The following is a 16,954-nucleotide window of genomic DNA, read 5'->3' as shown; positions in this document are numbered from 1 at the left end:
CATGTTAGCAGGCATCATAAAAAATTTCCAAGTTGTACGTAATGAAACTTTTTTCTCAGTTCACTGGCTCCCTTTGCCTAAATCCGAGAAGGGATGTCCATTTAGGGTGGTAGCCTAAAGCTACTCAGATCAGAGGCTCCTCAAAACGATCAATCCAAAAAATTCTACAAGAGGGGCAGGGCGTGGGGAGGAGAAATGATACTTTCCTCTGGACACTTGTTTGATTCTCATTCGCCAAGCAGAATTTCCCTTCTGCAACAATTATACCGTGGAGGACAGCTCCCAATGTCAGTGAAGACAGCAGGACACAAGAACAGGAGGCAGATATTATGGACAAATCCTGTGTAGCGGGAGAACACATACCATGGTCCACAAGTGAAAGGAAAGTTCATTCAGAAGAGGAAGAAACGGAGGCACAACTTCATAGGCCCTCATCAAATAAATCTTGGCTGCACCCATGCTTTCCATAATTGTAATTTATTTGGGACGTTTTGACTTAGGTTGACATGGAAGAGAATGTTGCCAAAATCACATGCTTGTGGGAAGATATTGCTGAAATCTGGTAGTCGTAGCAGTTTCCACAGAAGTAAGATCCCAATTACTGATCGCAAACATTCAGATCTGCTGCTTTCATGTTTCACAAGGAGATAGCTTGGATCAAGCGAAAAGTTTATGAGGAGGATAGGCAGTGCCAGGGGGATGTATCCCTCAGGTAATGACCGCTCCCCGCTTAAAACGGGGGGCGCCGTTTGCGTGGACACATGCAGCCCCTAGATCTGGAGCGGCTCCGCGATACCAGGGTTCCCCGTTAAAGGGGTTTTCTGAAGGGAGGCTTTGACCGTACGCCGAAAGGTCATCATTGCTCTCCCCTGCGGCGGCAGCGTAATGGGGGCGGCTCTCTCTGCTTGAACATATGTTCTCCAGAGCCGGCCCATCCCCCCCCCACACTGGATAACCCTGATGCTCCCTAGGTCCCCGGCTAGGGACTGGGGAGGGAGAACGCCCAATGCCTGAGCCAAGGTCTACCCACATTTGAAATTTAATAAAGTTGTGGCCAATTTAATCCCATAGCACGTTGTCTTCAGTCGTTATTCCACATGACGGGGGGACCGCGCGGGATCTGGGGACTCCGCCTGTCCACGCAATGACCGCTCCCCGCTTAAAACGGGGGGCGCCCTTTGCGTGGACGCGTGCAGCCCCTAGATCTGGAGCGGCTCCAACAGCATAGGCTTGGCTTTGCCTTTCCTCAGGTGGGATACCTGGAGGTCTCTGCCTACCTCAGTCAGTTGTCCAATCCCATCTGGGGGAAGCGTTGCCAAGGAGACCAGGCCAGGTAGGGGAGGGATTACCTGCCCACACAATAGAGGGAGGATCTTACCTGGGAATCCTCACTTGGCTCCAGAGCTTCTCCCACCCTACCCACCCTCAGTTAATGTCTTATTTTGCAGGTTAACTTTTCTTCACAGGTTTTGCAGGTTAACTTTTCTTCACAGGTATGCGGGCGCTGCTACATTAAGGTCGCTGTTAAAGGGCCAGAAAGGAATTTCCCTACATTGGCAGGTTTCACCTTTCCCGTAGGAAAACGTCACAACTTTGGCGGTATCAGGCCTTGGGCGGAATCCTTTAGTCCATCTTCCTCTTTGCGGCGGCAATACCAGGGTTCCCCGTTAAAGGGGTTTTCTGAAGGGAGGCTTTGACCGTACGCCGAAAGGTCGTCATTGCTTTCCCCTGCGGCGGCAGCATAACGGGGGCGGCTATCTCTGCTTGAACATATGTTCTCCAGAGCCGGCCCATCCCCCCCCACACTGGATAACCCTGATGCTCCCTAGGTCCCCGGCTGGGGACTGGGGAGGGAGAACGCCCAATGCCTGAGCCAAGGTCTACCCACATTTGAAATTTAATAAAGTTGTGGCCAATTTAATCCCATAGCACGTTGTTTAGAGTCGTTATTCCACATGACGGGGGGACCGCGTGGGATCTGGGGACTCCGCCTGTCCACGCAAATCACTCCCCCCTCACCTCTTCCCATCACATTGCTGGACCCTTGTGGTTACCTGACGAAGGGCACCTTTCACAGTAATAGTTGGCCAACCTGTCCATTCCCTTCTCCTTTCTATCGCAGAGGATGACTAAGCCATTTTTATTATTTATTTATTTGTTTGTTTGTTTATTATACCACTTTATAACAGGGGGTCTCAGGGCACTTCACAGAATAAAATTAAGATATAATACCACAAAATACCTAATAAAAATAAAAAGCAGCTCAATACCCCCACCAAAAAAAACACATAGTCAAATATAAAATGTAAATAATTAACAGGAGAATACAATATTATTTCAAGCTGGCTGACACGTTGTCATTAGAAAACAGCCCAGACCCTCCATCTCCCAGAACCCGGAGGGACTTAAAAGTAGGAGAGCAAAGACTTCGAAGACAGAGGACACTTAGCGGCACCCGTAGAGGAGATGATGTTGATGATGACAAACGAGGAAGTGGGAGAGACGGGAGGTAGAGATTCAATGGGACAATATCATTATCCAAGAGGCTGGGTTCTCTACCCTCTCTCTGTAAAGTCTGAAATAAAAAAGGATTCCTGGGAAACCAGCAAGGAGCTGCTGACCGCGTCCTGACAGATTGTACCGAGTCAATTAGTTGCCGCTTAAGTTATAAATCATGACAGACTGCGCAGGAGCTGCCGGGGGTAGCCTCCCAACACTAGTCTCAAACGTTTGTTGGGGGGAGACCTAGGTTTTTTGGGGGGGGAGTTACTTGTCCTGTCTGCACGCTTCTTATGATGGAGGACAACTGTAGCCAGCCCCAACGACACGTTCTCAAGATGGAGAGTGAGGGAACAGCTGCAGTCGCCTGCGGTTCCTGCACAATGTTTGCCATCTTGCCAAAGGTTGCAGGCAGCTTTACCTGCAGCAATTGCATGTTGATTGCCCTCTTAAAAGACAAAGTCCAGCAACTGGAGGAACGTGTGGCTACGCTCCAAAGAATTAGAGAGCTGGAGCTCTTCTTGGAAGCAACAGAGCACACCGTCTCCACCAAGGAGGAGACAGGGGACTCCCCTGAGAAGGAGGCTAGTTCACCAACACAGGAGCCAGATATATGGAGAAACGTGACTCAAAGAAGTAGGAGGCCCAGGGTTCGCTCTGATTGTTTAGAAATACATAATCGCTTTGAGGTCCTCTCCCCTAGAATGGAAGACGAAGAGCAGACTCCATTTGAGGATCTCTCCCTCGTTACAGTCGATCAGGTATATGAAGACGAGCAGCAAAGTCAGTCCTCAGGGAATGTGCAGGCGACCTTGGAACGGACAGATCACGGAAGAACCCCGACCAAACCTAAGAGGAGGCGTGTAGTGGTGATAGGGGATTCCCTACTGAGGGGAACAGAAGCAGTGATCTGTGGGCCTGACAAGATGTCTCGGGAAGTGTGCTGTCTCCCCGGGGCTAAGATCCAAGATGTAACTGAACGACTACAAGGAATCATAAAACCCACTGACAAATACCCCTTCCTCTTGGTTCATGTGGGAACCAATGACACTGCAAGCAATAGCCTCCAGAAGATCAAAAGAGACTATGAGGCTCTGGGCAGGAAATTGAAGCAATTAAATGCACAAGTTGTCATCTCATCTGTCCTCCCAGTTGAACGACGTGGCCCAGGGAGAGAGAGAAAAATAGTGGAAGTGAACAGCTGGCTTCGTAAATGGTGTAAACAGGAACGGTTTGGATTCTTAGATCACGGACTGCAGTTTCTTGAAGATGGACTTCTGGCAAGCGATGGGCTGCACCTCACAACAGTTGGGAGGAATGTTTTTGCCAAAAATCTCAGAAACCTAATCAGGAGGGCTTTAAACTGACTAATGTGGGGGAGGAAGACAGTGCTCCTGAAGGTAGGAGTCTATCAATTGATGAACATGATCATCCAAATGTCATAGACCAAATGGAGCAAACAGCACGCAGACCTAGTGGTGGGAGGAAAAAATCCTTAAATAAGAGACACGGGGGAATGATTAATGGACTTCAATGTCTGTACACTAATGCGCAAAGCATGGGAAATAAACAAGATGAGCTTGAGCTCTTGGTACAGCAAACTAAATATGACATAATAGGCATCACTGAAACCTGGTGGGATAAGTCCCACGACTGGAATGTAATAATGGAGGGATACAATCTATTTCAGAGAAACAGACCAGACAAGAAAGGAGGAGGAGTGGCATTATATGTCAGGGATGTGTATACCTGTGAAGAGATCCAAGATTTAGAACCTCAAAGGCAAAGTGAGAGCATTTGGGTCAAAATTAAGGGAGAGATGAATAACAGGGACCTCATTGTGGGAGTTTACTATAGATCCCCAAGCCAAACGGAGGACATAGATGATGCCTTCCTGGAACAGATGGCCAAGCATGCAAAAGGAAGGGAGATAGTAGTAATGGGGGACTTCAATTACCCGGATATTTGCTGGATGTCAAACTCAGCCAAGAGCATAAGGTCAAACAGATTCCTCACTGGCCTTGCAGACAACTTTGTTGTCCAGAAAGTGGGAGAAGCAACAAGAGGAACAGCCATTTTAGATCTGGTCCTAACCAATGTTGATGACCTGGTTAGTGGGGTAGAAGTGGAAGGATCATTAGGCGCGAGTGATCATGCTCTTCTGAAGTTTACTATACAGCGGAAAGGAGCAGCCAAGCATACTAGGACTCAATTTCTTGACTTTAAGAAAGCCGACTTCATAAAACTTAGGGAAGTGCTGGGTGAGATCCCATGGACAGTAATACTAAAAGGAAAGGGAGTTCATGATGGCTGGGAGTTTGTTAAGAGGGAGATAGTAAAAGCACAACTTCAGGCAATACCAGTGAGACGGAAACATGGAAGGTGCCTAAAGAAGCCAGGGTGGCTATCTAAAGAACTTTTAACTGAGTTAAGATTAAAAAAGGATGTGTACAAAAAATGGAAAAGGGGGGAAACCACCAAAGAGGAATTCAAACAAATAGCCAGCACGTGTAGACACAAAGTCAGAAAAGCTAAAGCACAGAATGAACTCAGGCTTGCTAGAGAGCTTAAAAGCAACAAAAAAGGCTTTTATGGGTATGTTCGTAGCAAAAGGAAGAACAAAGAAACAGTGGGGTCACTCAGAGGAGAAGATGGTGAAATGCAAACAGGGGACACAGAAAGGGCTGAACTCCTCAATGCCTTCTTTGCCTCAGTCTTCTCCGATAAAGAAAACAATGCCCGACCTGAAGAATTTGGAGCAAATGATTCAGCAGAGGAAACACAGCCCAGAATAACTAAGGAGATAGTACAAGAATACTTGGCTAGTTTAGATGTATTCAAGTCTCCAGGGCCAGATGAACTGCATCCAAGAGTATTAAAAGAACTGGCAGGTGTGATCTCAGAACCACTGGCAGTCATCTTTGAGAATTCCTGGAGAACAGGCGAAGTCCCGGCAGACTGGAGGAGGGCAAATGTTGTCCCTATTTTCAAAAAGGGGAAAAGAGAGGACCCAAATAATTACCGCCCAGTCAGTCTGACATCAATACCAGGGAAAATTCTGGAGCAGATCATTAAGTAAACAGTTTGTGAGCACCTAGAAAGGAATACTGTGATCACCAATAGTCAGCATGGATTTCTGAAAAATAAGTCGTGTCAGACTAACCTGATCTCGTTTTTTGACAGAATTACAAGCCTGGTAGATGAAGGGAAAGCAGTGGATGTAGCCTACCTTGATTTCAGCAAGGCATTTGACAAGGTGCCCCATGATATTCTTGTAAAGAAGCTGGTAAAATGCGGTCTTGACTATGCTACCACTCAGTGGATTTGTAACTGGCTGACTGACCGAACCCAAAGGGTGCTCATCAATGGTTCCTCTTCATCCTGGAGAAGAGTGACTAGTGGGGTGCCACAGGGTTCTGTCTTGGGCCCGGTCTTATTCAACATCTTTATCAACGACTTGGATGATGGACTCAAGGGCATCCTGATCAAATTTGCAGATGACACCAAACTGGGAGGGGTGGCTAACACCCCAGAGGACAGGATCACACTTCAAAACGACCTTGACAGATTAGAGAACTGGGCCAAAACAAACAAGATGAATTTTAATAGGGAGAAATGTAAAGTATTGCACTTGGGCAAAAAAAATGAGAGGCACAAATATAAGATGGGTGACACCTGGCTTGAGAGCAGTACATGTGAAAAGGATCTAGGAGTCTTGGTTGACCACAAACTTGACATGAGCCAACAGTGGGACGCGGCAGCTAAAAAAGCCAATGCAATTCTGGGCTGCATCAATAGGAGTATAGCATCTAGATCAAGGGAAGTAATAGTGCCACTGTATTCTGCTCTGGTCAGACCTCACCTGGAGTACTGTGTCCAGTTCTGGGCACCACAGTTCAAGAAGGACACTGACAAACTGGAACGTGTCCAGAGGAGGGCAACCAAAATGGTCAAAGGCCTGGAAACGATGCCTTATGAAGAACGGCTAAGGGAGCTGGGCATGTTTAGCCTGGAGAAGAGGAGGTTAAGGGGTGATATGATAGCCATGTTCAAATATATAAAAGGATGTCACATAGAGGAGGGAGAAAGGTTGTTTTCTGCTGCTCCAGAGAAGCGGACACAGAGCAATGGTTCCAAACTACAAGAAAGAAAATTCCACCTAAACATTAGGAAGAACTTCCTGACAGTAAGAGCTGTTCGACAGTGGAATTTGCTGCCAAGGAGTGTGGTGGAGTCTCCTTCTTTGGAGGTCTTTAAGCAGAGGCTTGACAACCATATGTTTGGCAGGGGGTTGGACTCGATGGCCCTTGTGGTCTCTTCCAATTCTATGATTCTATGAAAGTTTTCATGATAATAAACCATTGGGTAGGGATAGATCTCTTTCAGTTTTTCATTTCCAGAAACTATGAATTACATAGATTCCCCTTTCGATGAGAATTAAATGAAGTCTCTCAGACACCCCTACCCCTGGGGGACTTTCTTTTCTAGGTACAATTAAATATGTCACAGAATAGTGAGTGAGCTTGCAAGGTCTCCAATATTCTCCTGCAGACTGGATGTTATGCATGGCAGGGATTTGTTGTCTTTGTGGCCCTGAGGAAGAGTTCTGGGGAAACAGGAAGCTTGCTCACAATTTTGTGACAATGTTTTGAGAAACACGGGAGATACTGGCACCCTGGGGTTCATTCCGTCCAGTTGCTAATTTCTCTGCCAGGACCCAAGACAAAAGTCTACTGCCTCAGGTTCTTTCTTTAAAAGATAAAATAAGAATGAAGCTGTTTGGAATTGAAAGTGGGAGATTTCCTGGAATGTAAGGGATGTGAAATTGAGGTAATCTTAAATGGTGGAGGGCAGGACACCGCACTGAGTAAGAGCCCAGCATCTGTTAAAGCTGCAGAATAGACCTCCCTTAGGCACTGAGATAAACAATGGATGAAGCTGCACAACAAATTTAATGTGCCCATACGGTGTGGTTTAGGGATTTGGCAAAGGAGATCTGGCATAAGCTCACAGGGCAAAGGGGCCAAAGACAGCTGGGCCAGCCATGAGGCAGGTGAGGAGATCAGGCCATGGCAGATCAGGCCACGGCAGGAGGAGCAGGTAGATGGGCTTAGGAGCCGTGCCGGCAGAATGGCAAAGCAGCAATTAGCATTTTGCATCAAGCAGCAAAATGGGATGTGCCACGCTTGGCTGATTCTGGCATATGTATTTTTATTTTTATTTTTCCAAAGGAGCAATTGTGCTTGCAGGCAAAGGATGATCAATTTAGGGGACTCTGCATTGGGTAATTAAAATTACCAATCCAGAGGGTAATGGGAGAGGGGCAGGAGGTGTAATTCTCATTTGGTAAGCTGAAATTACCTTCTGCAACAGAAACTAGTTCTGCACCTTCCAATCGTTTCATAATTTTTGGAACAACGTTTACGGTGGCAAAAACCATTGGCTTTATGGCACTGAATATGATTGGAAGGTTCCTCATCCTGTGCAGATCCTGTGCAAAGAGAGAAACAAACATAAGTGGGGAGAAGGAAGTTAATTCACAACTGGATGAAAGAGATGAACAACTCCAAAGCCCTTTGAACAGGAGAGGCTCTGTGACGCTCTGGGTGCTGTGGCATCCCAACTCCTACCCCCCACCCCCACCCCTGCCAGTGGCCACTGGTGTTTACCACCCTTGCTACATTCACAAGAAGAAATGGTCAATCTGCTTATCCAGATATTTGCTCATGAGTGGAGGGTGTCAGTCTACGAAACACGACAGTAAGAAGTGAGGCACACATGGCTTATAAATTATAAAGAATCTAAAGCCTGTAAGTGAAGCCATCAGAGCCCCAAGGACTACCCAGAATAAAAGGCTCTAAATTACCTCAAGAAACATTCCCCACTAATTAGAAACTATATACCCCAAATTTATTGACAGACCTGTGGAAGAGACAAATCAAAATTTTATTTTGTAAAACATATTCCATAAATTTGCATAGAATTCCATAAAATCTAACCAAACTGAGAAAAGAAGAGGCTACTTTTGTTTTTCCTTACCAGTTTTACACGTGATGCCATTTTCCATATATATATAAAAAAAGGTAAAGGACTGTTTTGACAGTTAAGTCCAGTTGCAGACAACTCTGGGGTTGCGGCGCTCATCCCGCATTTCAGGCTGAGGGAGCCAGAGTTTGCCCACAGACAGCTTCCGGGTCACATGGGCAGCATGACTAAGCTGTTTACCTTTCCGCCAGAGCAGTACCTATTTATCTACTTGCACTTTGATGTGCTTTCGAATTGCTAGGTTGGCAGGAGCTGCGACCGAGCAATGGGAGCTCACCCCGTTGTGGGGATTCAAACCACCAACCTTCTGATCGCCAAGCCCAAGGGGCTCAGTGGTTTAACCCACAGGGCCACCCACATCCCTTTTCCCTTATATTAGTGTGCCATAATGAAGACAACATTTGAACATGAAAGCATAGCTATCCTCTGAAAGTCAGCTCTCCCTCCAAGTAATGTGTTTAAAAAATGTACCTGAAAAACTGTAATTTCATGACAATAGCATGAAAATATAGGTTATAATAGGGGAAATTGCATAGCAGTTATGGGCATAATGGGGAAAATTCAGCAACACAGTGCATATTTTCCCTAGTAGACACACATTGGTAGGCAATTTTGTCGGATATATACATTTTTTATGCAAAGAATTCCCACTAAAGACATTACCACTAAAGAAATGTCTCTAGCAAGAAAAGTGAGCTTCCTTTGCAAGGCCACAGAACAGCAAGTGTACTCCTCTCCCTCCTCCGCCCCACAATCGGCTGGCAGGTGTCCCTCTCTCTTCTTCCCCTCCATCCCTTACCTGGGGAAGCCAGGAGCAGCAAACAGAGAACTGCCAAGCACAGGTGAAGGATCTTCATGGCTCAGGATGAATTGTGGTGGCAAAGCCAGGCAAAGCCAGCTTTTAAGCCAAATGGAGCCCCAAAGCTTGCCAAGAGAGGGCTGGGAGGGAGAAGCAGATTGCATAATTTTAATTTCTTTGGGACGTTGTCATAGCAGTTTCCACAGAAGATCACAAACATTCAGGTGTGCTGTATTCATGTTTCAGAGGGAGACAGCTTGAATCAAATGAAACATTTATGAGGAGGATGCAATGCCCCACATAGGCAGTGCTAGGGGGATGTATCCCTCAGGTAAATGACACACCCCTCACCTGTCCCCACCACATTGCTGGACCCTTGTGGTTAACTGAAGGAAGGGGACTTTCACATGCTCGTCTCCTACAATGATTATTCTTAGTAGTAGCCCGTGCTCCCCGCCCCCTAAAAAATGTTTAGGGTTACTCTCATTTTCCTTCTAATGTTGAAATACTGCTCCTCAATCTGGCCAAACTTAGATTGACAAAATGTTTAGAGGTATGCGTACCCCTGCATCCCCCCCCCCCCCCGGAAATAGCACTCGTAGTAGTAATAGCTTCAAACAGTCCTGCGCTCCTTGGAGTCACTGTTATTTGTGGCTAAAGATCAGGGGTGATGGGATCTCCAGATCAGAAACATCCAAAGGCCAATGAGTTAATCTTCTCTGCTTTGAGTTTTCATTTGAGATTTCATTCTCAGGCCTGGTGCTTTCATGCGCAAGGTCCTTGGAACTGAATGTGGAACCCTTTGCAAGGAATATATGGAACCTAATCCTCAGCTAACAGACGCGGGTGGCGCTGTGGTCTAAACCACTGAGCCTTGGGCTTGCCAATCAAAATGTTGGCAATTCAAATCCCCGTTACAGGGTGAGCACCCCTTGTTCGGTCCCAGCTCCTGGCAACCTAGCAGTTCAGAAGCACGTCAAAGTGCAAGTAGATAAATAGGTACCGCTCCGGCTTAAAGGTAAACGGCATTTCTGTGTGCTGCTCTGATGTTGCCAGAAGCTGCTTAGTCATGCTGGCGACATGAACCAGAAAAACTGTCTGCAGACCAACATCGGCTTCCTCATCCAGTAAAGCGAGATGACCGCCGCAACCCCAGAGTCGTCCGCGACTGGACTTAACTGTCAGGTCCCTTTACCTTTACCTTTTAATTCTCAGCTATTCAAACAAGATGGAGGGGAGAAGATCACAGGGAACAAATGCCCAGGAGCTACTGAAGTTTTAGGATGGACAGTTATGGTGATCCCTTTCCACTGAGATAAACAATAGATGAAACTGCATATTAATCTAAACAATCAAATACCATGTGATTGAAGAATTCGACCAAGAGGAATTGGCAAAACCTCCCAGAGCAAAGCAACCAAAGACAGGGCGGATCCCAGAGCCTTGAGGCAGGTGAGGATGCTGCTTCAGGTGGCAGAAGCCTCCAACCAGGCACAATGCCCATGGGTGCCCCTCCTGCCCTGCTGCTTCTGCCAGTGGAAGAGAAGCACCAGCATCATCAGCACTGATTTTGGAAAAGATCACGGCTATTTGGGGCAATACGGGAAGTGCCGCCCTAGGCTGATTCTGCCATAGGTGTTTTTTGCAATGGACAAGGTATGAAAATAGCTGGCTGCTCAACCAATTAAGCTTGCAATCAAAGGACGATGTATTCAGGGACCACTTAAGTAATTGATGCTTTGTGTAACTAATGGAACAGGTAGCTGGTACTCACTGCTCTATGAAAATGACATTATGTGAAATAAAAAGGTTGCATTAGAGATACGTTGTACTGCCAGTGGTTGTTTAATTAATGAAAAACCTAATTGACACAACTATAAATCTTGCAGGCTGTATAATCAACCTACATAATGACTATAATGAGTTTTGTTTTGGTTAATTCTGTTTCTGAAGGAATAGAATGGCTCTAAGACACGGAAGGGAGGGAAGAGGGAGGGAGGAGAGATGAGTTTGTATCGATGCAGTTTTTACATAATGGAGGAAATAATAAAGTTTTAATGGGAAACTCAAATGGATTTTAACAGCGGACAAATGTTATATTAAAGGAGGTTAAACTGGAATCAAATAAATGATCATCAACTTGTAAAGAAACCTATTGTTCATGTTAGCAGGCATCATAAAAGTTTTCCAAGTTTTACGTAATGAAACTATTTTCTCTCTTTTTTTAAAAAAAATGTTTATTAAAGTTTTAGCAAATAAAACAAGCATACAACAGAAACGAAATACATCAAAAAGAAAGAATACTTCACACAAAGAAAAAAGAAACAATAAAAACATAAAAAAGAAAAAATCCACTTTTTAGCTTTATGTCTATATAACTCTCTTTCTTGACTTCCTCACATCTCCCTTTTTTGTGTTCCCCTTTACACAATCGAGTTCAGCAAGTCCCTCTTTCAAATCTCATTTATGGTTATATATTTCAACCTATTATGTCTCCAATTTTCTTCCCTTTTCAAATCAATTTTCACCATATACATTAGACATAATATTACACTGGTCTTTTCCCCCTTTTCTTTTTAAGCATTTTTGCATACTCCTTTTAACTATGTCACTAATGCCATATTATCTTTATATCCAACATCTTTTTAACATTCAAACATTTTACAATGTTTCTGCAAATAGTCTTTGAACTTCTTCCAGTCCTCTTCCACCGACTCTTCTTCCAGGTCTCGGATTCTGCCAGTCATTTCTGCCATCTCCATATAGTCTATCACTTGCATCTGCCATTCTTCCAGGGTGGGCAAATCTTGTGTCTTCCAATATTTTGCGATAAGTATTCTTGCTGCAGTTGTTGCGTACATAAAGAATGTTCTGTCCTTTTTTTTGGCACCAATTGGCCGACAATGCCCAGGAGAAAGGCCTCTGGTTTCTTAAGGAAGGAATATTTAAATACCTTTTTCAGTTCATTATAGATCATTTCCCAGAAAGCCTTAACCTTTGGGCATGTCCACCAAAGGTGAAAGAATGTTCCCTCAGTTTCTTTACATTTCCAACATTTATTTTTGGGCAAATGGTAAATTTTTGCAAGCTTGACTGGTGTCATGTACCACCTGTATACCATTTTCATTATATTCTCTCTTAAGGCATTACATGCCGTGAACCTCATACCTGTGGTCCACAACTGTTCCCAGTCAGCAAACATAATGTTATGACCAATGTCTTGTGCCCATTTAATCATAGCTGATTTGACCGTTTCATCCTGTGTATTCCATTTTAACAGCAAGTTATACATTCTTGAAAGTATCTTAGTTTTAGGTTCTAACAGTTCTGTTTCCAATTTTGATTTTTCCACCTGGAAGCCTATTTTTTTGTCCAAATTATAGGCCTCTCTAATTTGATAATAATGCAACCAATCTCACACTTTATCTCTTAATTTCTCAAAACTCATGTTAGCAGGCATCACAAAAATTTTCCAAGTTGTACGTAATGAAACTATTTTCTCAGTTCACTGGCTCCCTTTGCCTAAATCCGAGAAGGGATGTCCATTTTGGGTGGTAGCCTAAAGCTACTCAAATCAGAGGCTCCTCAAAATGATGACTAAGCCATTTACTTACTTACTTACTTACTTACTTACTTAATATACCGCTTTATAACTGGGGGTCTCAGGGCAGTTCACAGAATAAAATTAAGATATAATACCACAAAATACCTAACAAAATAAAAAGCAACTCAATACCCCCACCAAAAAAACACATAGTCCAATATAAAATGTAAATAATTAACAGGAGAATACAATATTATTTCAAGCTGGCTGACATGTTGTCTTTAGAAAACAGCCCAGACCCTCCATCTCCCAGAACCCAGAGGGACTTAAAAGTAGGAGAGCATATCATAGTGATATAGGTTTAAAAACTATGTAAAAAATGTAAATTGTAGAAGGGTGAAAGACTAAAGTTATATTATGTCAAAAGTAAACAATACATTAAAGGCGTTTAAAAATAAGGAGGAAGGATTGGAGACATAATAGAATGATTTTAATAATCAGAAATGAGTCTTGAAAGAGGGTAAGGATTTGCTGTATCTGACTGGATAAAGAGGAACACAAAAAAGGGAGGCGTGAGGAAGTCAAGAAAGAAAGTTTTGTAAGCATGAATTTAAAAGCTGGAATTTTTATTTTTAATTTTATCCCTTCTCTTTTTGATGGATGGAATTTTTTTTTCTTTTGTATTTTTGTATTTTATTTTTCTTATCTGTTTTATGTGACTGTTTTTGTTTTTCTTATTTTTGTGGTTGTTATGTTTCTTCTTTTCTGTAAAAGCAAATAAATATATTAAAAAAATAAAATAAAAGTAGGAGAGCAAAGACTTTGAAGACAGAGGACACTTAGCGGCACCCGTAGAGGAGATGATGTTGATGATGACAAACGAGGAAGTGGGAGAGACGGGAGGTAGAGATTCAATGGGACAATATCATTATCCAAGAGGCTGGGTTCTCTACCCTCTCTCTGTAAAGTCTGAAATAAAAAAGGATTCCTGGGGAACCAGCAAGGAGCTGCTGACCGCGTCCTGACAGATTGTACCGAGTCAATCAGTTGCCACTTAAGTTATATATCATGACAGACTGCGCAGGAGCTGCCGGGGGTAGCCTCCCAACACTGATAACTGACAAGCAGTGGCGTAGCGTGGGGGGTGCAGGGGGGCCGGCCGCACCGGGTGCAACATCTGGGGGTTAGGGTTAGGGGGCGCAAATCCACGGGTTAGGGGGCGCAAATCCATGGGTTAGGGGCGCAAATTACTTGCCTTGCCCCGGGTGCTGACAACCCACGCTACGCCACTGCTGACAAGAACAATTTCAATGGCTTTTACAATAACATTTTATGCTGAGAGGACACATAGAACAATTAACAAAATGCCGAAATCTCAAGGGCGGAGGCAGAAACACACAAATGGTCAGGAAACACACACACACACACACACCCCAATTCCCCGATCAAAGTTCAATGGAGAGTCTCCCCTGCGTGAGTGCCTAAGGGCCCCATTCCTGCCACTCACTACATGGCAGGTGGAGCAAGCAAGGAAGCAGAGCCCCTCCAGTTTGAAAATATTTTTGTAGGTTGCCTTGAGTCTTGTCTGGAAAAGGTGTCTGAGAAATAGGATGATGATGATTGCAAGAAGGATAAGAGAGCATGTGAAGATTGCCTTTCCTTCAAGTAAGCAAAAGAGTCCATCATTTCACCTTTGAAATCTCCTCGCCCTGCATCTCCCACTCAACCTCTTCAATCGATTGACTTGGTTCTTTTCTTTTTGAAGAACTGTTTGAATCTATTACTATTACCTGTGCTTTTTGCGTGTGAAGACCCCCAAACAACCTCCAAAATAAATCACACAGGAAACAGAATATTTTTGGCATTAATTTGGCCACAACTTTATTGTTTACAGCATGTGAGGGGAGATCGGACAGAGCAAATCGAGCCCCTGGATTCCTTTAACGGAATTCCCCAGCAGCAACAACAAAATTGAGGGGCAGGCACAGCCAATCCACAATCCCGTCCACCAAAGAGTGAACCAATGCCTAACAAAGTTACAAAGTTGTGACGATTTGCTACACGGTAGGCAAAAACCAAATGGCACCAGCCCATCAGCCAAGTGGCAAAATTCCTACCGGGCCCCTGCTCCGAAAACAGACGACCCCTAGACAGGCATAGCAAGGTCAAAAACACAACCTAAAATTATAGGAATGGAAGGAGATCCGCTGCACGATGCGAAAGAGGAAGTACTTTGCCATGTTCAGCCCCTTAAATAGCCCTTTATGTGCCAATCAAACCCCAACTGACAGAAATCTGCCCCAGTAACAAAGGGGCGACCAGTGAGGCAAGGAGGTTATCCAAACGGGCCCACCCCTGCAACAAGAAGGCAGTTTGGTGATCTCACCGCAACATGTGGATCTCCATGATTTGGAGGACATGATTTCCTGGGGGGTCGCAGGGGTACGCCTACCCCTAAACATTTTGTGAATCTAAGTTTGGCCTCATTGAGGGGCAGTTTTTCAATTTTTTTTTTGAAAAAAGCAGACTACTACTAAGAATAAGAATAATCATTGTGAAAAACATCTTCATGTATGCGACAACAGCTGCGAGAGTTTTAATGGCACAAGGATGGAAGACTGAAGAAACCCCAACTAAAGAATCATGGCAAGAAAAATTGTTGGACTATGCAGAACTGGCAAAACTGACACACAAGCTATGGGACAAGGATAACTGTGACTTTAAAGATGAATGGGAACCCTTTACAAAGTATTTGAAGACGCAACAAAGCGAACTGGACTCCTTGGCTGGTTTTGCATAAACATTCACAAACTTTTTATTGATAATTATTGCTTAAATAGTTTGAGGATCTATACAACTGTGTAACATGCAGAAAACAGCATTTTTAGAGAAATCAAAGACTGAAACTGAGGAAAGTCGGGGGGTGGGGGTGGGTGGGTTCTGTGGGGGGAGGGAGGGGAAAGAGGGAAAATAAGGATGATATGTTTCTGGATAATATGTTTTGTTTTAATTTTGAATAAAAAAGTAATTAAAAAAAAGAATAATCATTGTGGGAGGGGAAGCATGTGAAAAGTGCCCTTCCTTCAGGTAACCGCAAGGGTCCAGCAATGTGATGGGGACAGGTGAGGAGTGAGTCATTTACCTGAGGGATACATCCCCCTAGCACTGCCTATGTGGGGCATTGCATCCTCAGCATAAATGTTTCATTTGATTCAAGCTATCTCCCTCTGAAACATGAATACAGCCCATCTGAATGTTTGTGATCTTCTGTGGAAAGTGCTATGACTGACAGAATGCAGGAATGCCATTCCAGAGGCACGTGATTTTGGCAACGTTGTCTTCCACGTCAGCCTAAGTCACAACGTCCCAAAGAAATTACAATTATGAAATCTCACTTCCGGAGGCGGCGCGAAACGGTAATGGCTGCCCTCTTCTAACTGGGAGAGGGTAGCTCCGCTGAAAAGGGTCGTCCGCTACGGCGAAGCGGAGACCCACATCGGAAAACCGCAGGCGGCAGAAGCCTGCGGTCCTGGGACCCGGCGGGCGCCAAGAGCTGCCCCCAAAACGTTGAAGGAACCCCGTAAGGGGCTCTGGATCGCGGAGGGGGTAGCGTCGCCGAGGGTCGTTCCGCAATCAACGGAGCGAAGCCGCGTAGCTGTTGCCGGTGAGCGCTGACCTTTCTTCCTGAAATTTCTGTTTTGGAAAAGCAACAACCCGTGAGTAATAATAGACTTTGTACAATTTGGGACCTTAAAGCACTGAATTTGGCTGAAAGCAGAGTGACGAAAAACAGGAAGTCCGTCTTCCGCCCGCATTGAACTTCAAAGCAAAGAGCTGGAGGAGTGGAGGTAAAGAGAGATCTTTTAACCTAACTGATCTGAGCACCCATTGAACTTTATTTTAAGTGGAATAAGGACTTTAAGTGCTAGACTTTTTGCGTTTTAGCTGTATGGTGATACCTTTCTTCTATTGGAGCTACATCTTAAGTAAAAAACCCAGGTGCTGGAGCTGCCTGAGTAACTGAGCTGTCAGTTTGCAGTTTGCAGATTTGGATACTTTGAATCTGA

The sequence above is a fragment of the Podarcis erhardii genome (assembly GCF_964252035.2).
Source record: "Podarcis erhardii genome assembly, chromosome: 3".
Taxonomy (NCBI): domain Eukaryota; kingdom Metazoa; phylum Chordata; class Lepidosauria; order Squamata; family Lacertidae; genus Podarcis; species Podarcis erhardii.
This window is presented reverse-complemented; position numbering follows the sequence as displayed.